This window comes from Ascaphus truei, chromosome 7, assembly GCF_040206685.1.
Source record: "Ascaphus truei isolate aAscTru1 chromosome 7, aAscTru1.hap1, whole genome shotgun sequence".
In the NCBI taxonomy this organism is placed as follows: Eukaryota; Metazoa; Chordata; class Amphibia; order Anura; family Ascaphidae; genus Ascaphus; species Ascaphus truei.
The window spans coordinates 79,323,493-79,345,347 of NC_134489.1; the positions used below are offsets into that span (position 1 = coordinate 79,323,493).

General features: G+C 44.9%; 1 protein-coding gene across 1 annotated transcript in view; it reads right to left on the minus strand.

Moving 5' to 3' along the window:
• The window catches only part of LOC142500001 (sodium channel protein type 2 subunit alpha-like), a 34,286-nt gene extending 13,375 nt beyond the window's left edge, over positions 1–20,911 (minus strand). Inside the window, exon 1 of the mRNA XM_075610057.1 lies at positions 20,761–20,911. The gene's annotated coding sequence lies outside the window, so the exon portion shown is untranslated. The remainder of the gene's footprint in view (positions 1–20,760) is intronic.
• Positions 20,912–21,855: the final 944 nt, after the last annotated feature.

Genomic DNA, 21,855 nt, shown 5'->3' on the forward strand with positions numbered 1-21,855 from the left:
TCTTTATGTCTCACCTTGTGATCATAGCGTCTTTTGTTGCTTGCATTTAATTGCGCCGCCGTCTTTTCAGCCAATTTATAGGCCTGCTGCAGACTGTCTTGTAGTCTTTGTACATATCGGAAATGCATCCGGTTGGATACCCCATCGGTAGATATCCGCAGTCGCACATCCACGGGCAGCCTAGCTTCTCTTCCAAACATCAAGAAATATGGAGTATACCCTGTAGACTCGTGGCGAGTGCAGTTATAGGCATGCACCAGTGTCTCCACATGCTTGCTCCACTGCGTCTTCTGAGAGCCTGTTAGTGTTCCTAGCATGTCAAGTAGCATTCGGTTGAACCGTTCAGGCATAGCATCTCCTTCTGGGTGGTACGGGGTCGTCCGTGACTTAGCTATATTCAACAGCTTCAGCAGTTCTCTAATAAGAGTGCTCTCAAAATCGCTGCCTTGATCCGAGTGTAGCCTGTTCGGTAATCCATAATGAATGAAGTATTTTTCCCACAATACTCTAGCCACGGTCACTGCTCGTTGATCTTTGGTGGGGAACGCTTGGGCGTATCTTGTATAGTGGTCTGTAATCACTAGTACGTTACCGATGCCCCGGGAGTCTGGCTCGATGCACAAGAAGTCCATACACACCAAATCCATGGGTCCTGAGCTTTTCAGATGTGCCATGGGGGCCGCCCGAGTGGGAAGAGTCTTCCCCTGTATGCAGCGAGTACACTGTCGGCAATGCAATTCCACGGATTCTCGCATCTTCGGCCAGTAGAATCGGTCCCGAAGTAACCCGAACGTTTTGTCAACGCCCAGATGGCCATGATCATCGTGTAGGGCCCTGAGAACCATATTCCTCAGAATCTTAGGCAGGAATAGCTGCCGCCGGTCGGGATGATTATGGTATGGTATGACCCGATACAGGAGGCAGTTGTACAGTTCGAACTTTCCAAACTCATTCAACAATAGTTTCACCAATTCTCTGGGAGCTTGCTTAAGAATAGAAGAATTTCCTTGTTGCAGGGCCTGGCGAGCTAATTCCACCACTGGGTCTTGAATTTGGTGCTGCACCAACTCTTTCCAGGAAATGATTTTGTCCTCCGTAATGTTCATTCCCTCCAAGCCTCGGTAGGCCCGGGGAACTGCGCGGGATTGACACCCTAACGAGTCGGCTACTCTTAGCTCCGAGAATGCTACCTGGTCATTGACTATTGCGGCTAGTGAGCATAGAGCACGTATGCCAGGCCCCGGAATTTCTTCCCACACCTCCGCATCCCGGATAGGTTGGAGCCTAGGTCTCCGTTACAAAGCATTGGCCCCAACGTTGGTGGGCCCTGGTTTATACTTGAGGTTGAACCGATAGTTAGCCAGCGCCGCCAACCACCGGTGACCTGTCGCGTCTAGTTTGGCGGACGTGTTGATGTACGTCATTGGGTTATTGTCTGTCCGGACTTCAAACTGTACCCCATACAAGTAATCGTTTAACTTGTCCACTACAGCCCATTTGAGGGCTAGGAACTCCAACTTGTGGACAGGATAGTTCTGCTCACTAGGGGTCAAGCTTCGGCTCGCCTACGCCACGGGGCGGAGCCCTGTGTCATACTTCTGGTGCAATACTGCTCCCAGTCCACTGAAACTGGCATCCACGTGTAGCACGTATTCTCGATCAGGGTCGGCATAGGCCAGCACTGGGGCCTGCGTTAGACTGGTTTTTAGTTTCAAGAAAGCTTGCTCACAAGCAGAGGTCCATTTTTCTCCAAACGGCGTTTGCGCCGTGGTGTTTTTCCAGCCCGTGTCTTCAGGATAGATCTTTAAGAGGTTATTCAAGAGTTTGGCTTTGCTTCAGTAGCCCTCAACGAATCGCCGGTAGTAGCCACAGAACCCCAGGAAGGATCGAAGTTCTTGGACGTTATTGGGCCTGGGCCAATTCACCACGGCCTCTATCTTCCCTGGGTCGGTGGATAACCCTTCAGCTGATACAATGTGGCCCATGTAGGTCACTGACGTGTGGCAAAATTTGCATTTATACAGGGACAGTTTGAGCCCCTCCTTCTGAAGTCGATCCAACACCTTCATTAGCTGCTCCTCATGCTCCTCCAGCGTTTTCCCGAACACTATAATGTCGTCCAGGTACACCAAGCATTCTTGCGGGTTCATGTCTCCCAATGTTTGTTCCATTAACCTCTGAAAGGTTGCAGGAGCCCCGCAAATCCCTTGCGGCATACGGGTGAACTGGTAGAACCCTAGCGGACAGATGAAGGCTGTTCTCTCCTGATCTTCCAGATCCATGGGCACTTGATAGTACCCCGACCTCAGATCTAGTACACTGAACCCTTTACTTCCCGTCAAGGCGTTCAGAAGGTCCTCGATGCGTGGGAGGGTGTACTGATCAGGTACCGTATGATTGTTCAGCGTCCTATAGTCTACGCAGAGACGACTGTCCCATTCTTCTTGCGAACCACCACGATGGGGGAGGCGTACGGACTGCGTGACCCTTGAACTATACCAGCTTTCTCCATTTTGGCTAGCAGTCTCCTCACCTCTTCCACGTCTTGGGGTGCTATGCGACGGGAATGCTCCCAGAACGGTGCGGTGTCGCTCAACCGAATGGTGTGGCGGGCGCTGCAACTGCACCCCACATCCATATCACTCGTGGAGAACACCTCCCGTCGTTCTTACAGCTTGGTCTGCAGTCTTCTTCTCCAGTCCTCCATTAGCGGCGAATCTCCGAAGTCAAATGCCAACAGGGGAGTTACTGCATGGGTGGTGGCCACCAGGCGTTCACCCACGGCCTTTATTTCTGGAGTCACGGGGTAGATTCGACCCAAAGGCTGCCGGCGATCAATGCACATGGGGTACGGGGAGATGTTTTGCACATATACCCAAGTCCGAGCCGGAATTTTCCCCGACCATTTTTTTACTGAAGCTAATACTGCGTAGCCGAGCCGCTGATCATCCCGTGTCGTGCTTTCCAAGGAGAATAGCTGATCCTATGGCAGGATAGTCTGGCAGGGTAGTGACAGGCGGCGATCATCATTCTCCCTTCCCCAAGCCCCGCTCTTGACTGTACAGCATTACATGCTCCTCTTCAGTCACAATTTTACCGCAAGCCACTTGTAATGCCGGACACGTAGCTAGAGCCAGCAACGGGGCTTCACCCATTTCCTGATAGTACATGCGGATCACTGATTGTACAATGTTGGTGTTGGTTCCCATAATTATCGGAGTACTGGGATGATCTTGTGGTTCTGGACACACCAAGGCTTCCACTTCCATGGGATGGTGCTTGCCGGTGTTCAGCTGGGGTATGTCCAAGTCTACCTTCACCACTCCATCGATGGGGTAGTCTTCGTGGCTCAGCCCTCTCAACCGTAAGGAGTCAGCCGATAACAGCGTCAGTCGGTGTAAATGCTGATCGTTGAAGGGTCGATACACTATGGTCACCTGAGACCCCGTATCCATCAACACAGAGGCATAGATGCCTTCAATCACCACCCTGACGATGGCGGCTGGTCCGATCCGACTACTCGTCGAGGGCTGGGCCGCTGCCCCGCCGTCCTGTGGGGTACACAGCATGGACTTGGCGGGCCAAGACGCCGTTTTCCGTAGGGAAGGGCAGCGCGCTCGAAGATGCCCCATCTTTCCACAAGCATAGCACTGGAGTTGACTGAGGTAGGCGTTATCTCGGAAGGGTGGCGAGGTTCGTCCCGACACAGGGCGCTCCCGGGCAGCTGCAGGCGCCTCCAAGTCCTCCTCGTCGGGGTCCCCATCCCCGGACGTCTCGGCTTTAGCTTCCGTCTTCTTGGTATCTTTGATCCCACCCGTTGCCTTCTTTCCCGGGGTTAAGTCACGCCCCAGCAGCACAGTCTCATGTGCTTGGACCCGGTCCATTAGGTCGTCAAACGCCAATGCTTGACCTGGCACGAGGCAGCCGCTGACGCGTACGGACACCGGATGCAATGGGAGGAGCCCCCTCAGTAGCTGGGTGGTGCGCAGTCCGTCGGCATCCACCTTCTGCACCACCCCTTTTCTCACCAGGGTCCATAGATCCAGATGCAGACGTCTAAGGAAGTCAGACACCATCTCTCCCTCTTTCTGAGCCAGAGCATGGAACTTGGCCATCAGGGCGAAGGCATCCACAGGGACCCCATATGTCTTGGTAAGGCAGTAAATGGTCATCCCGATAGCATTGCACCATGTGGGAAGCTGGGGGCCGCAGGCACTCAATTATGCGCTGCCTCCGGATGACATCTGTGCATGACCATTCCGGAAGTACCTGTTCTGTGTGGTCCAGCCATTCCTCGAATCCGACTTCTCCCAGGGGAGTGGGTTTATCCTCAGAGAACGCCTTCAGCTTTCAGTATTGGAGGGACTGCGTAGTGTGGTGAATGGCTTCTGCAAGCACAGGGATGGAGGCATTATCCAGCCGGCTACCCCCAACAGGGGAATAGGCATCTAGTCTTGACAGGCTGGTTCTGCTCAGCGCGGGCCTAATGGCCGAGGGGGTGAAGGAAGTACCTAGGCCCATTGCGGCGGGCCATTGGGGGGTCAAGCCGCTTGCAGGCGTACGGACAGGACTGGACATGACGGTACTTGATGGACCGGGGTGGCCCCTCTGGGGGGGTGGACGCAGCCAGGGGTTCGGCGGGGTCCACCGGTACTATCGGACATTGAAAGCCGGGGGCGTTGGGCAGAAGTAGTACTGAGGGCAGGGAGTTAGGGCATATATCCCGGTCTGTAACGAACAGTATTTTACGCCAGGCACATTCCCCGTCATAATAGTGGTCTTTCACTCAGGCAGTTTCTAGGAGCGGAAGTTTCCTGACTTGATCTGTCACTGTACCCAGGGAGAAGGTAGCGGGAACGTGTCCCAGGCCGAAGGCACGTGTTAAGGGAATTTCATGCCTCAGGCTGCGAGGGCACAAAGATGGCGGGAACAAAAATTGGTTGCACAGTTGAGAAAAAAAATGTATAGGGCACCCCAGGTCTGAGATCTCAGCAGCGTCTCCAAATGTAGCCCTTTTTCTGACACTCTAAAGAGACTACTGGTCACTGCACACACCTGCGGCTCCAGGAGATCTGAGCCTCCGCTAGCTGGGAGCCTGGGGTAAAACTTAATTAGTGCAGCGCCTCCACTTACCCAGGATCCCCATCGTGTAAGATTTCCCTGGGCAAGAAACATACCAACACATGATTGCAACCAGTTTTACTGTAATGACGATAACCTTAGTACTCTATAATTTGCATCTACACATGACATACACACTTATACTCTAACACTGCTAACTAGTAAGGTCCTTATGACCTTAGTGGCTCCGCCACACTCCTACAGAGTATTGTCCTTGAATAGTAGTGGCTCTGCCACGCTCACAATGAGTATGTCTCTGTCCCCTCACCGCGTGCCCCATACACCGTGTCCTTGGGTTTAATAGAAAGGATTGCTCCGTGTACTAGGCCTTTGGCCACTCACTAGTGTCCCCAAAAGAGTTACGCCTAAGGCGGGATCAGCGCCTGTTGACCGGTGTTGGTGCACTTGCTGTAAATACCTGCTGGTCACGGCAGTGACCGGTAACACTTCGAAAAGGATCCGATGACTCCTCTGCTTGTCTTTGATGTCCGCTGTGCAGCTGTCTGGTCCCAAACAGCTCACCAGCAAACCTGCTCCGCACGCTTGTCCCTAACTTTCTACACAGTAAGGTGACTGATCGCTACCACTATGGGAGTCCCTGCAGCACAGCAACCTACTGTGGCTCAGGGATTTTTCCTAAGGGCCTGCGGGGTAAAGCTAGCCTACGCAGGTGGGTCATGGATCCCTGCACGCATACAACCTCCTCCTTTACCTTCCGGATCCCCTCTGACTAGCGTGGTCTCTCCCCCACGCTTCCCTTTCCTCTTCCCGTAATCCTAGCCTTCTGATTGTCTCCTCACATCAGATGACCACTCTTGAGCTCATGGGAGTTGTAGTTCCTCAACGGAGCCTTTCTCTTACAGCCCCGTCGTTCGCGCGCTTCCATTGAGCATGCGCGACTTTCCCACTCTCTCAGTGCCCTCTGTAAGGTTGCGCAACAACATGGCGGCGCCCTATACTAGCGTGCCGCCGCGGAACCTGCCACACTCCCACCGAGCGCATATGGGAGGTTTCTAACACATCCCTACATATATATACATACATGTGTAGCCCTCTTTCCTGCTGATATAGAGAGACTACTAATGCTGTATATACCTGCTGGCTCAGCGAGATCTGGGCCTCTAATAACTGGGAGCCTGGGGTAACAATATGTACTTGGCAGCGCCTCCACTTGCCCAGTATCCCAAATAAGTAAGATTCCCTTGGACAAGAATAATGATAATAATCCACAACGTTGTAACCTTTTACTATTAATTGAATGCAGAGCATGAACATACACATATCACCCGTATGACCAGTGCATACATATATATAGCAATGCAATAATTAGATATCAGTGGCCTTGCCACACTTCACCTTGGAATAATGTCCATTACCCAACACCGTGTGCGCCCACACCGTGTCCAATGTACTCTACCAGTCCCTTGGTCACTTAACCCGAGTGTCCCCAAAGAACCCTCCCCAAGGCAGGATCAGCACCTGCAGGTACCGGTGTTGGTGCACTTATATACTACCTTCCGACCGCTCCAGCAGCCGGTAACAGTACTTTGCAAAGGATCCGCCGATCCAGCGTAGTCTCTCACGAGTAGTTGCTTGACTGCAGCAGCTTGATCCCAAACCACTGACAGCACAGCAGCGCAGGAAGAATACTGTGTCCCTGTCTGCTACTACAGTAAAGGGTATGCTGTCCCTATCTATGGCTGTTCCCTGCAGTACCACAAGCTGGTGGTGACTCAGGGTCTGCACTAGGGCCTAAGGGAAATCTCTGGCCTATGCAGAGGGTCACTGACCACCTGCAACACACAACTCCTCTCCCCTTGCTCCTCCAGGACCCTCTGCTAGCGTGGTCTCTCCCCCACGCTTCCCTTTCCTGCCTGCCAGCAATCCCTTCACTACTATTCATTCCCTGGTATCATGTGGCTCTGCTGAGGCTCATGGGAATTGTAGTCCCACCTCAGAGCCTCCTCTCTATTGGCCAGCCATTCGTGCGCTTACACTGCACATGCGTGATTTACCAGGGGTGCTCTGCCACACATCTGCACTGCGCATGCGCAACGATCAAACATGGCGGTGCCCTATGCTTTCCGGGCCGACACGGAGCCTCCGAAGCACCGGAGCGCTCCCTGCTCTGCCCCCACCCTCCTGAATTGCCAGCGAGTCTGCCGCTCGTCACTACAGCACCTGCAACGGAGGTACAACGGGGGTGGGGGGACAGGGGAACACCACTACACATGCACCTACAGCAGCGGCAGCTCTTATTCGAGCAAATGCCGCTGGCTGTATGAGGCTGGGAAGCGGGTAGCCGCGGCGCGTGGCGGCGCACTGTGACGTCACAGTCACAAGCGCGCCCGGCTTCCCCGTCTTCCCCGGCTTCCCCAGGCTTCCCCGACACCCCTGGAGTTCAAATCTAGGTAAGCGGGGGTGCGGGGAAGCAGAGGGGCAAAGTAGAAGCCGGGTTCGGGGTGTCTTTGGGGGGGTAATTGCGCGCGATGTGGAGGGGGGGTGCGTGGGGGAAACGCGGCGGCGCGCGTTTTTGACTGGCGGCAGCTGGGGTAGATCCCGGCATGCCGCCGGCATTCACTCGAATTAAAGATGTCGCTACTGTATATACATATATATATCCTACAGGTAGCTAATAATAAGCACTTAATTGAAAACTGCACAGTCCTTACCCGTTATGACACAAGGAGTGATCACCAATTGGTTCACTGCAAATTATATCTGAATGGGAAGATGCAAAGAAGAAAACTGATTAAAAAGAAAACCAAAACAGTCCACTTCAAAAACGTCAAGAATAACAGCAGAGCAGTTCAACTAGAGCTGGAAAATCGCCTAAGCGTGCTCGAATTGCATGGGGACACTTTAACAAACAAAACATGAGGAACTAATGAAGATTGTAGTTGAAAGCTCAGAAAATACTAGAGGAATTGCTATTCAAAAACAGGCTAACAAAATATCAGATGAGAAAAAAACAGTTACAAGAAATCACACAATCCCAAGCTGTAGAAACAAGAATTGAAATGTAAAGCTGTGCAAGATTATCTACAAAGGTATAACTGAAGATGTAAAAAAATGTAACTGTGATACTGTATGGTGAAGAAGACAATTGTAGATGGAATTACAACTGAAATCTTCATATACCGTAAGGAGAGAAAATCCTTGCAAACTATTTTACATGCTGCTTGAAGAACAAGAAAATTCAAGAACAATGGAGAAATACCATAGTTATTCTCAACCATTAGAAAGTAGACAAGGAAGACCTCAAGAACTACATACCTGTCAGTCTACTTACAATCACTACCAAGAGTTTTACCAAGACACTTGCTAATCGGCTGCAACAGACCCTGGATTTTGCCCAGCCTAGAGAACATGCATGATTTTGCAATGGATACAACACAATAACCCACATACATCAAATTCCGTTAAAGTGGAGTTAATATTGCACCCGGTTAAAACAAAAAAATTGCGATTCGACACCTCCTTACAGCACGTAATACACTTATGACTCCACTATATGATAACCCAGAATTTGGTCCAGGAATGGGCCGTAATAGGTTTATAGACTGGAAAACAGCAGGTGTCACAAGATTAAAAGATGTAGGCTCAGAGGGATTTCCCAGACCATTCCAATATTTCCACAAAGAAAAGGCTATCCCAAAAAATCAGTTCCTCCAATACCTTCAATTGAAGGCCTTTTATAACAAAATCCGACCCCCCGAATTGCTAACTAGATTGTTTTTAGTTGTAGGCAGATAAAGAGAGTCAGATAACTATAAAGTTTATTTAAAACCAGAGACAGACCATGAAACACAGACAGAGCTCAGTGCTACATCCATTAACACAGATACACGGTACAGTGCCTATATATATATATATTAAAAGAAAAGAGGAAAGAACTGCTGCGCTAGCTTGGAAACCGGACAGATGGATAAATCCACAAAAAAAGGCGTTGTTAACCGGGTGAACCAGTGTGAACTAAATAATATAACAGTATGCAAAAATGGACTAACAAACAAAACAACAACAAACACACAGACAAAGAAAAATCAGGGGGGGGGGAAGGGGGAAGGGGTATATCAATCCGGCTCCTGCTGCGGACGCACAATCTCCTCCTGATGCTCAAATCCCGCGAGAGTTGGCAGCCGGGGATGAGACTGGATACCGACATGGCAGGCTCTGCTCTATTTGCTGATAGTATAAGGATAACCACAGCGGACGGGCTCCAGAGTGTGGCGGATGATAGCCAAAAGTACTTAGATGAATAAATGTACAGTTTAAAGTCCAGTAAGAATCCTTCCCTAAGCGTTTCGTCGCTGCATGCGACTTCCTCAGGGGATAACAGTTTACTAATACAAAACCACATTTATAGACCAATGCTAAAAGATAAATTTAAAACACATGAGTAATGGTTAATTGCTTACATGATTAACTTTTGGGGCTGGGTAAGAGGAAAACATGGAAAGAAACATGAGGTTAATCGGGGAAACATATAAAGAAACCTAATAAAACATAAAAAACCTAATGAAACATAAAAAAACATAAAAAATCCCTAATAAATATAAATATAAAACCATTAGATAGATATTGATGATACATATATTTAAAAAAATACTGATAAAACAATAATGCTGTTAAAAACATAAATAATTCAAATTGCAATATGTTAATAATAAAAATGAAATAAAAATATATATAAAAAGATATCTTTTGAATAAAATGGTCTTTTAGTTTAACCCTTTGGCCAAAGTGTTGTAAGCCCTTGAGCCCCTCCAAGGCAGACCACATCTCAAGGGTCCTAACACTAAAATAAATTCTTAATAACCTGTACATTACCAGGAAGAATGATTTATAATAAATCTGTCAAAATTAGTTGCATAGTTCTAAGTCTGATTGAAGCTCTTATTAACCTGTACATTACCAGGAAAAGCACTCTGTATTAGATTTGTCGCAATCAAACTGTATGCAGGTTCCCATGAGTGTGGAGGTGAAATGGAGTGAGCTTTAAACCATTTAAAAGTGGGAGGGAGTGAGCTTCAAACTGGGAAGGAGGAGCCACCCTCCAAATCAGCCAGGGCCAGTTGAACAGAATTTCAAAACATACAGAACCCCAATAAGCTGATATTGAACCCCTATTTTGGGGTTCAATATGAGCTTTTTGGGGTTCTGTATGTTTTGCAACTATAAAGTTTAGACAGAAAGCAGATGAAGAAATAAATAGAAGAAGTTGACACAAGAGGAGCAGGCAAGAATATTCCAGAAGGAGAGGCAGAGAGAATTGGGGACCTCATAAGGTATTAAAGAATAGTGATGGGAGACAGAGAAAGGAGGGGGGGGGGGTGAGAGAGGAGAGGGGAAGGGAGGCGGGAGAGGCATAATTTATGAATAGTAATTTTAATTACTGTAACCCGTGCAAAGCCAAAATTATCAAAACTAAGCCATTAAGTTCATTGATTGTCACAGTAGCTACCTAGACCCAAAATTTCCCAGTATATTGACTATTATATAAATAGGAAAGATAGGGCTTGTGCCAGCTTGGACTAGGTGATAAATAATTTCTGGTCATTCATCTCCTTCCAATAAATATCAGAACTTAATGCATGGCAGTTTTTACCTAAAAATTCAGTTTTGTGCCCGTTTTTTATTGGATCCTAAGCTTTTAACGACCAGATTAAAAATTCCCTTATTTTTTTCCAATGCAACGTTGATGTATTGCACGATAACAATAAGGCACTTTTTGGCACTAATACCAAATGTTCGTTTTCGCTTACCGCAGGTTGATGTATCCGGGTCTAAGAGTTTAATGATTGCAGATATTATACAATCTGTATTTTATTTGTACTGATGTGTTTACAGGGCCCTAGGTCATCAAAAGGCATGAACATCATTGAATCAGTAAATACACCAACACTGTGTATTTCACAATATGCATGTTTAAAAAAATTAAATTATTTGCTCTTCAGGAGAAAGAAGCACACATTTCCCTTTCCAAACTGACATACAGAACATTTTTGGAAAATGTATTTGTAACCCCCTTTTCGGGATACCTAGGGTAGTGATAGGACAGGCCCTCCAGCCAATCACTGTGAACCATGGAAGGGATTCATCTAATTGGGTCTGAGGAAGGATGAGGCACTGGAAGAGCCAAGAGAGACACGGGGCAGGAACTGAGTTGAGAGGTCAGAGCTGGGGATGAGAGAGCGCTACGAGTCTCTGTCCCAAGCAGAGCCAAGACAAGATGGAGCAGTGTGGTGGCAGAGCCATTCCATCCCCAGCACCAAGCAAAGCAAGGAGCGTAGAACAAGGGCATAGAAGAGCACAGAAGACCCTAATAGGGTAAACCTTTTAATTAAATACATACTGTAATGTACAAGTAACAGATATGCAATTATCAGATGTAATTACCAGATGTAATTACCTCTACATGATTTCATTAAAAGGTTTACACCATTAGGGTCTTGTGTGCTCTTCTACTCCCTTGTTGTACAGTACCCATTTGAGCTACAGGAGGTTTGGAAACACCTCTCGGAGGAAGACTGTACCAACCCCCATTGTGGACTCCTTCATCCTGGATTGTTAATACCACAGGTGTTTTTTTCCTGTCTTTTGTTGACACTGCACTCTAGCTACAAGGTTTAGCACATTTAGGATACCGTTTTCTAAAACATTGAGTGTCCCTCAAAGAGTGTGGTAGGACTATCCCGCCAAGGAGAGGATCTGGGTCTGTTAGTCATCCGCAAGGACAAATGTTCATGAATCACCCTGCAGTATTCTTTTGGAACTATATACTACCAAACCTTTTCCTTAGTGAAGCAACAGGCCTGCACCTTTAAACATCAGAGTAAAGTGAGCTCAATGTTGTGCTGGCACCGGAACTGAACAATGACATTGGGAGGACACTAGCGCAGCGCTGTATAAGTGCATATTGATTTCCCTGTTTAGAATAAGTGTATACCAAGTGTATGTAGGGCCCTCAAAGCAGAGGGGCCTTGATATGATTATTGTGTTCATGTATATGTTTATCTAAACACATGCCAGTAAAAAGCCTCGTTATCCCAAAGCACGTGTCTTTCTGTAGTTGTCTAACCCGAGCCAGGCCTAGTGCTGACGGTTCACCATCTAACACACGCAAGGCAAGGCCCCTATCCTGGTATCACCACACTAAGATATTGAGAATACATAGGGGTTACATATTCAATATTGAAGAAGCAGTTCATACTGTAGTATCGAAATCATTAATGTCAATGAGATGACTCAAACAGTACAAATTAGTTGCTGTTCTATTTGGAACTTAGCTGGAACAGAGCGTTCTGCCAGCTCCGTTCGTCAAGTACTTTAAACAGGTGTTTCAGTTGATTGTGAATAGCAATTTTTGTTTTAGGAATGCACTTCAGTGATTGGAATTAAATTCTGCCAGAACATTTTTCTTACAGGCATGAGGCCTGAACCATTCTTTTACAGAATATATAAAATATTCTACACATTCCCTTACCTTAAGAAATGTAAATGTACCTGTAAGTAATGTATCCATCCTGTCAATTGCAATGTTACTTGTTTGTCACTCAATGTAAAAAAAAAAAGATGTTTTCTAGTAAAATAAACCTGATGCACATAGTAGGTGGAAACAGGGTTTCTTGCAGAATTTTTTTTGGGGGGGGAGGGGGACACGGGGTGGTTACAGAGGCCCTGCGCTTCCCCAAAGGCATTTAAATTAAATGCTGGGGATCGCGCAAGGCCTTAGTAACTTTACTCACCTTAACTTTTGAGTGATGCGTTGCCATGGCATCAAATGACGCAGTGTGGTCCCATGATGTTGCGTTGCCATGGCAACGTGATGTCACACGACGCTGTGGCGTCATTTGACATCAGAGTCGAGCGGGAAGGGGGGTGGCACGAGCAGGGGGTGAGAACAGGCAGGGGGCGCAGGGAGCAGAGTTTGTGCACCCCTACCCTAGAGGAAGCTTAATACATGGTTTTGTTATTACATGCCAAAACATTTCTGGCTATCCTTTATATATTTTAGCTATTGATTGTCACTGGTGACGGTTATACAATTAACTATATACTGTAGATATGATTAATAATATTCCACTGATTAACCAACAAATAAGGAATACACTCTCCATGTCTCATGTAGTTTTCTTATACTTCTATGTATTACATTTGTGGGTAGATTTAAATTAACATCATATGTCTGTCACCATGTTTATAGAAGCCAAATGCATATATGTATATTCCTTACTTTTTTTTATATTACTACAACTAATTATGCTAATTGGATGGTGCTTTGAGTCCCTATACGGATTCTTCTATTCTTCTATTTTAATCCCATAGGGTGTCTAGAATTTTATATTAAAAGTGTATAATGTTTGTTTTATTTGAGGGTTTTTTAAATGTTCTATGTATCTTAGGTATTTTATTATATCAGTGTGTGTAATTAATTTATAGATAGGAGTCATTTGTATATACCCATTGACTTTCATGCATCCAATCCTCTATCACATTACATTGTAAAAAAAGGGAAGTTCCAATAATGCAGGGGATATATTAGACCCTTAGGTGTGGGTGGGTGTCATTACTTCTGAGGTAGCACTTTTTTCTCTCGCGAAATGTATGAGGGTTTGGAGCCTTGCCAGTGATCTCAGAGAACGGAGTGAGGATTGACAACAACCCTTCCCCTGTTTCCGGGCAGCCGGTACCGGAAGTACCACGCGAACGAGATGGATGTTCACGGAGCTGGAGTGGTGAGACTGCAGCCCACCCGGCTTTCGGGACATCCCTATGACACACTGCCGGTTTATATCTAGACTCCTGTAAGGCTTGAATTTGGAGGTTATTTTCTTTGACTTAAGTAAATACTTTTCCATCTGCACTACTGTGTTTTTCTCTTTCTTTGAGAATACCGGGACCACCCAACACCAACATCTATCTGTTACAGAGTGCCACAGATTTGGATATGCTTATATTTATTTCTAGATTGTGAGTAGGAACATTAGAGGTTTTTCAACACATTTTACCTCACTTGTCTCATCTCTACGTAGTTCTTTTTCTCTTCACTCGGTACAGTCCCCCGCTCCCTTTAACTTCTGGAGAATGTTATACAAACCTCAGCTTTTAAAGCAGAACTCCCGCTTACTGATTTTAGTTTTTCCATTAATTTACATAATTTTAACTGGTGTTCTTCTGGAGTTTAACAGTGCTAATTGTAGCTCTGGTGACTCCCTGGTTTCATAAATATTACCGGGTTACTTGCATGTGGTTTCCTCCCCTTTATAGAAATCAAAATGGCGCCAAATGTTGTAGGTCCTGTGGGCCATTAGCAAGCCATGATGTTATTGGGGAGAAAATGTTTGTCCTGGAAATAACATTGACAACTAAATCAGTAAATAGCTACAGAACTAGGGGGTCCAAACTGCAACAGTATTAAAGATAAAGGGAGATTCCAATGATGCCCAAATCGGCATTACCACAGTGTAATGTATAACCCCTATAATCTCTTATAATGAAGCAATTGATAACTTACAAACATCAGCTATTCTGAAAACTGCAGTCATCGTATGCACATTATATTTGTATCTGTCTACAGTATATCGCTTGAATCCTTCTTACTGGGGCCATCATTTCTCAATTTTTTTAAAATGTTAAAAAAATCAGTCAGGTCTGAGATGGCATAAACCTCTATTTCTTATGGATTTTCATTAAATATAGAAAACTTGATTTAATAGTATTTTTTATGTTTTATGTAGGTTACATATATCTATATAAAGAAAAAGGGTAAATCACTGCCCCTCAAAAAAACAGAAATAAATTATGCAGAATAATAACCAATGAAAATTAAATGGGTATCTTAAGGTAAAAGATGAAATCACTAGCAAGAATGAACCAGAACTATGGATGTGGTATATGAAAACAGACACCACCAAACCCACAATACATGGCCAGGAAACAAACAAACAATGAGACAGATGTACAAACAAAAGACAGAGACACAAAAGGAAGGTAGGAAGGGAGGGGGAAAGAAACAAAGGGAAACACAAACACACACAAAATAAAAAATAAAAATAAAAGAACCGGACCAAAATGGGGCCAAAAAAATACAAATAAAATACTGGAATCAAAGTAAAAAATAATAAGTTATTTTTAACTCCAAGCTGCTCTCCACAGGATCACACCTAATCCACCACACAATCTATAAAACAAAGAAGGAGAGCACGGGCTCTATAGCGTGATTCCATAAGATAAAAACAATTTATTGACACCAAAGTAATCCAACTACTCACAAGTGTAGCTGGTACATAAGCATAGAACAGAATAGGATAATTCCTTGCGTATCAGGTGAGGCCAGTGTTGGGAACACTGTGTGCTAGCTGGCTGCTAACGCATATCCGCTTCCAGTCACGATCGCGATCACATGTTGAGCCCACAGAGCTCTTCCTCCAGAACGGAGTGCACGACTCAAGGTTTCTAATGCAAGTCGGAACTCAGCCGACGAAACACGTAGGGTGTTTGGACATTCCATAGCGTCATTGTGCTACTGATACTGGGGGATGCAGGGAGCTTAGGAACCTTGAGCCATGTACTCCGTTCCAGAGGAAGAACTCTGTCGGCCCACCACTTGATCGTGTCCGAAAGCAGTTACGCATTATCAGCCCAGCAAGCGGTGTTCCTGACACTGGCCTCACCTGATACCCAAGGAGTGATCCTATTCTGTTCTATGCTTATGTACCAGTTACAGTTGTACAGTTGTGAGTAGTTGGATTACTTTGGTGAAAATAAATTGTTTTTACCTTACGGAATCACGCTATGGACCCCTCGCTCTCCTTCTTTGTTATATATATATATATACTGTATAAGGAAAAAAAGAGGAGAGAGCGCACGCCCATAGCGTAAAATTGTAGATTTAATGAGGGGAAGGGGGGGAGGGGGGGTAAAAAACGCACTTACAAAAGTACAAAAGTGCGTTTTGTAAGTGCGTTTTTTACCCCCCCTCCCCCCTTCCCCTCATTAAATCTACAATTTTACGCTATGGGCGTGCGCTCTCTCCTCTTTTTTTCCTTTTAGATACCTTGTGGACGTGGTTTGTTCACATTGAGAGCTGCCGGAGACCCTGCATACCAGCACCCATATATTTTTACTGGAACTATTTGAGGACTGGTTTTTCTCTTTTTTTTGCTTTTTTCTTTATATGTTGTTTTATATTTGGTATGGGCCTACTATATGATTTTTAGGTTTTTGTATAAAATTGCTTATGTTATCTAGGGATACACCCACAATAGTTCACATTTGATTTAGATTTATTTGAGCAATTACATCCACACTGGTTCACTTCAATCAGAGGCGCAGCTTTTTGCTTTTTCTGTTTGTCCTATATATATATATATATATATTTTTTTTAATTTTTTTTTTAATATATGAATAACATATTCCCTTTGGAAACTATATTCAGAAGATGCACCAAAAGTATAATACAAGAAACATATAATTGATAACTCTGCCCAATTTTAAATTTAAAAAATCCCCACAAAAGTTTGACGTGAGTACAAAACACTTTTCATGAGCTTAATACATATGCTGGGAATCAGCGAGCTCGGATGCGGGTATCATACTGTACCCAATCCTGTGTTATCTTACATTCCAGTCAACCACAGTTAACACCGTATCGGGAGTTTGATAAATCTGTCTCCATATTTCACTTAATACTTTCTTTTTAAAAGCTGTAAGAAAGAGGAAATATCTATAATGTCAATCAGAAAAGTTATTGACAACATAAATGTAACATGCAATTATCAACTGCCTCTCCTATCTACAGTAAATCCATCACAACATGTAGTATTATATATTTTGACATGTAATTACTATTTTTTGCTTCGTACAGTATGTTCCATTTAATTGATGTTGCAATTCTGAATATATGCTATCAATTGGACTTTAAAGGATATCCAACCCAATTGTTCTCTCAGATTCCTAGAAAATGTGTCCTTTCGGTACATCATTTTAAATCCTTAATTCCTTGTTGTATTTCCTGACAATGAAACGTTAATATATTATAGGAAAAATGTCCCTGTCTGTTGTATGCACCGACTGCTTATTCCTCTTCAGGATGATTTTAAACATGTATCATATCCTGTGCAGTAATTTATTGATACATAATTATCAAGCCCAGAAAGGTTCCTCACTTCCCTGCACAGTTTTCATATCAAGCATGAATAACCTACTGTAGGGTGCCCTCATACTGTAATGCCTGGAAGAGTGGCCATGTGCAGTAGAACAGAAATACAGTAGTAATAGCCATCAGTTCTTGTAGTGGCTTAAGGCTATTCCATCTGATCTTTCTGAAACAGTGTTAATTCCACAGAGTCCCTGAGGATGGAAATGTGTGCAGCTGTGTGCACCAAGTATCTACTAAATTGCAGAAGTATTTTTCTTTGGCAAAAAGACTGTAATGTGTATAACGAAAGTGGAATGGGGAACGTCCAGGCAGGCAATTTTCCATCCACTACTCCAGATGGTGAGTGGCCTGTCCACTAGAACATACAGTATTACTCACACATAAGGGTAGTACTTTCTTCTGAAGTTGTCACCTACAGAAAACTGCTAGAATTATGACTAATTGGATACTTATTTGCAGTTTGCCTGCCTTGTTTCTGATGACTTGTCAGATATGAATAATTTCAAAATACGACTACTAGAATACACTGCAGTTTAAAAAAAAACATTTGTATTAAAGCAGCTCAATTATTATTATATTTTTTTTGAGAGGGGGGTTGTTTAAATACTTGAACTGGGGGCTCACTCAAAGATAATCCTCCAATGCCTTGTTCTCAGGGACCCTCGGTTTCTAAACTATAACTGTAACTTAGTCTTGTTTACCGGGTCAGAATACTTGCCAGGTGGACAGTTGGTTTCATTAATTAATAAAAAATTTAAAAATAAGTATAGCCAGGTCCCCCCTGGGTTCCCATTAGCTCCTTTACCTCCGCTGTGGCCGGGGAGAGATGCGATAGTGTGGGCGCCGCCGGAGGCAGAAGCTAACCCGCCGTTAGTCGGGGAGGCAAAGCGGCTTGCGGTCGGCAGTGTAGCCACTGGGGCTGCCGGACATGTGAGGTGCAACAGCCAATAGGGCTGCTAGGATTTGGCACGCTGAGAGGACCGCGCCAGTCGGGTGAGGGAGCAGCAACGAATAGGTAGTGTCTCAGGAGCCAGTGGCCCTGAGACTATGCCTAGTTTGCTCCCTTAGGTCCCAGGTAGGTCCTGGGTACCACTTAGCTTGTGGGTGCTTCACGGACCAGCCCATAGATAGGGACCATTGCCCCTCTTATTCAGGGACACAGCCAGGATGCTGTGCAGAGATTTGCGGCCTGTGGTTTGGACTCAGACCACCACCGCAAGGCAGAGACTATTAAGGTGGGACACTCCAGCTGGAGGTCACCCCACGTGGAGGAAGACACCATCGCTGACGGCGACGGCATGGTACAGACGGTCCCCTTTCCTTAGTCAGCGATACCGGGTGCTGGAGCACCTGGCAGGTATCATACAGTCAACAAGTGCACCAACGATACACTCTTACTGTGGGCAGCGCTGTCACACACAGGTGGAGTGGGAGAGACAATTGGGGCTGGACACTGGTGCCCCCAGCACCCGAGTATTGTAGAGTTACTGCATATCTGTGTACACATATGTATGGTGTAGTATGTATTACTTGCTCTGGTTATAAGTTGCATGTTCAGTTAACCTGTCAATATATACTGCGTGTGTATTTATTGTATTGGTCCTGTGAGGGGCTTATCCGGATCCTTGCCAGGTGGAGACGCTGTCACCGGAACCAACCAGGTACACCCCAGGCTCCCAGCAGCTGAGGTTCAGACCTCCTGTGAGCCAACAGGTAAAACGCATTACATTACACTCAGTAGCAGTCTCATCTCCCAGAGGGTGGGGGAAACAGCGCTACATGGACTGCTGCTTTAAGTGATTTTATTTGCACCCTTAACTACATTAATCAGACATGTCAACGTCCATGGCCAAAGTAAGTGAGATTTATGGCATTTGGTCCATAAAATTGTATTTTCATTAAAAGAATGGTTGCTTTTTATCAGAGACTCTATTGAAGTCCACGAGCGAAGTGATGCTAAAAATCTGGGAGACTCACAGAAAATCAGCGACAAATTTATTATTGTTAAGAAAGTGTGAATAGATGTTTATATTCATGCATTCCTTAGTTTTCTTTTTGCGTCAAATTTAAGTAAATGCTTCTTTGATATGCCGCAAATTGTTACCTGGAAATGTTTAGGCCATTTCACACCTGGCGGATTTTGATGCAACAGCAAGATAAAAGGTGACACACAGAGACGTATGGTATGATATCTCATTATAATCTGTGTCATGTAATTCCTCCCTAACGTCTCCTATTGACATTTCCCAAATTATTAACTGACTGACAGGGGCAAGACTTGGATGAAAGACCTTGATACACCGATGCAAAGAGATGCACAATGAAAATGATGCAATTAAAATAACATTAGCTCCACATTTGCCTTCATACATCACCCCCAGTGACTTGGCAGAAAGAGTATTTTATCATGCCACACCTACCATTCTGATGTAAATAACAAAGCAATCTTCTGTCTGGGAAAACTCTCTTAACAAGCTTGTAAACGTACACTTTAATTATGAAGCTTTCATCTTAATTAGTTTGGTATGTATGATCTAATAATTTGCATAAATTAACCCTATTTTGTATGAATTGCATACAATTACCCCCCATCCCCCCCACTGAGTACAGTTCTACACAAATCACACAATTGCTGGATAAAAATTAGCACAATGCAATTAGTAACCTGCGATTAACAAAATCCGGCAACATTCCAAGTGTGCAGCCCTACCTTTGCTATGATTACCTCTTTCCTACCTTGATATCTTCTAGTATACAGGTAGTTTTATCATCACGGACGAATAATAAATATATCTCACAGGTTTGCAATTAAATCCAACAGTCTTTAAACATGCAGAACAATTTTATTTTTGTTCCAGACATGGACTCTCCCTGTGACACATTCCTTGCTATCGAAAAAAAAAAAAGAGCAAATCGAATAAAAAGATAACCATGAACAATTATGTAATTTCAGTATGAGGTTCACAGTCTGGAAGAGCTGCATATTCAGCACTGTGAAAAGAAAAGGGACATGCTATATGAAGGGCCTGTCCACAACCCACTAAATAAAACGTTCCCTAAGGCCTAAAGGAGTGCCCTATTCTGTAGGAAAAGATAACAGCCTCTACTTCCTAATAAACACTTCTTATAACTGATATAATTTTTATTCAATCTTTGCGTATTGCATTGAGAGAGCTGTTAACAGATTTTTCTTCTCATGGGTAGAAAAGATAAGGGAGGAGAAATAATGATTTACTGATTACGAGATTGTGACAAGCAATAAGCACAACTGATAAAATACAACATTAATCAGGCTAACATGTACGGTATGAGAAACCTTTCAGATACACAGCTAATTAAGGTTTAGGAAGACTGAAATCACAGCTAATTAAAATAACAATTCTAACCATTTTCATGCATATAAATTGTCAGAGGATGTAGACCATGTGTTTCAATGCATCAATTTAATATTAGAAAATGCACAGTAAACTTACCTGTTGAGATGAAAATAAGAAATCATAGCACAGGGTGGATATATGGTCCTAATGTTCTTCTCAATAAAGAGAGCCACAAAAAAATGAAATACAATACAGTATAATTTAATTCATACTGCATGAAAAACAGAAAGAAGACCTCTTCCCAATATTCTCAATTTCCTATACTGAGACTCTCTCTATGGTGCTTATGTACAAATCTGCAAAAGAAATAAAAAATACAGGAAGCAACTCAACATGGCAGCTCCATCTACTGGTAACAAAATAAGATGCGGAAGCAGGGAATTTAATGTAATTTAAATGGGTGCAGCAGCTGCAGGAAGCATCTCATAAAGTTTTATCATGGTCATAAAGTTCATTTAAAATGTGAGATTTTGAATAAAATAAAGAAGAACATTTTTTTATTCTTCTATAATGTTGCTTTGTTGTTGTGCACGGTGAAGATGTATGCACAAGATGCATGCACAGCCTATGATATAAGAGAACTTTGATTCCTTTTATATCATTGAACAGAAGCACTGGGATTCATGTACTGTATGCAAGCTCCCACACTAACCACTTTGCTGACAACGTGATGCTATCAAGACAATATCATACAGTGTACAATTGCATCAAGGTACTTTGTTTAAGTTTTGCTCTGTTGGCGGCAAGGAGAGAGTGGGTCTATAGTGGGTTGCATGGGCGTCCGCAGGGGGCGGCAAGGGGGGGCGCTTGCCCCCCCCTGGATCCTGGGCTGCCAACAGCTGGGGACAGAGGGCACTGGCGTGACAGGATTTAGCGCGCTCACGATGTGCAAGGAAGCGCGCGCGTATCTTCCCTGCTTCCCCCCCCACCTGGGGCTTCCCCCCCCCGAGCCCGCTCACAGCCGCTCGCGGCACTTCCTGTGCCTGCTGCTAGTGAGCGCGTGACTGTCCGTGACGCAGAATCTTCCCGCTCCTCTACTGGTGGCTGCGCAGTGTCCCCCCCTCTTCCCGGGTCTCCGTGGCTGCCCACCCGCCCAGGGTGATAGTAGGTAGGTGCAGGGGTGCGGCCGCTAGGGGGGGGAGGGGTTGCCTCCTTTCCTGGTGCTCCCTCCTGTCCTGGTGCTCCCTCCTG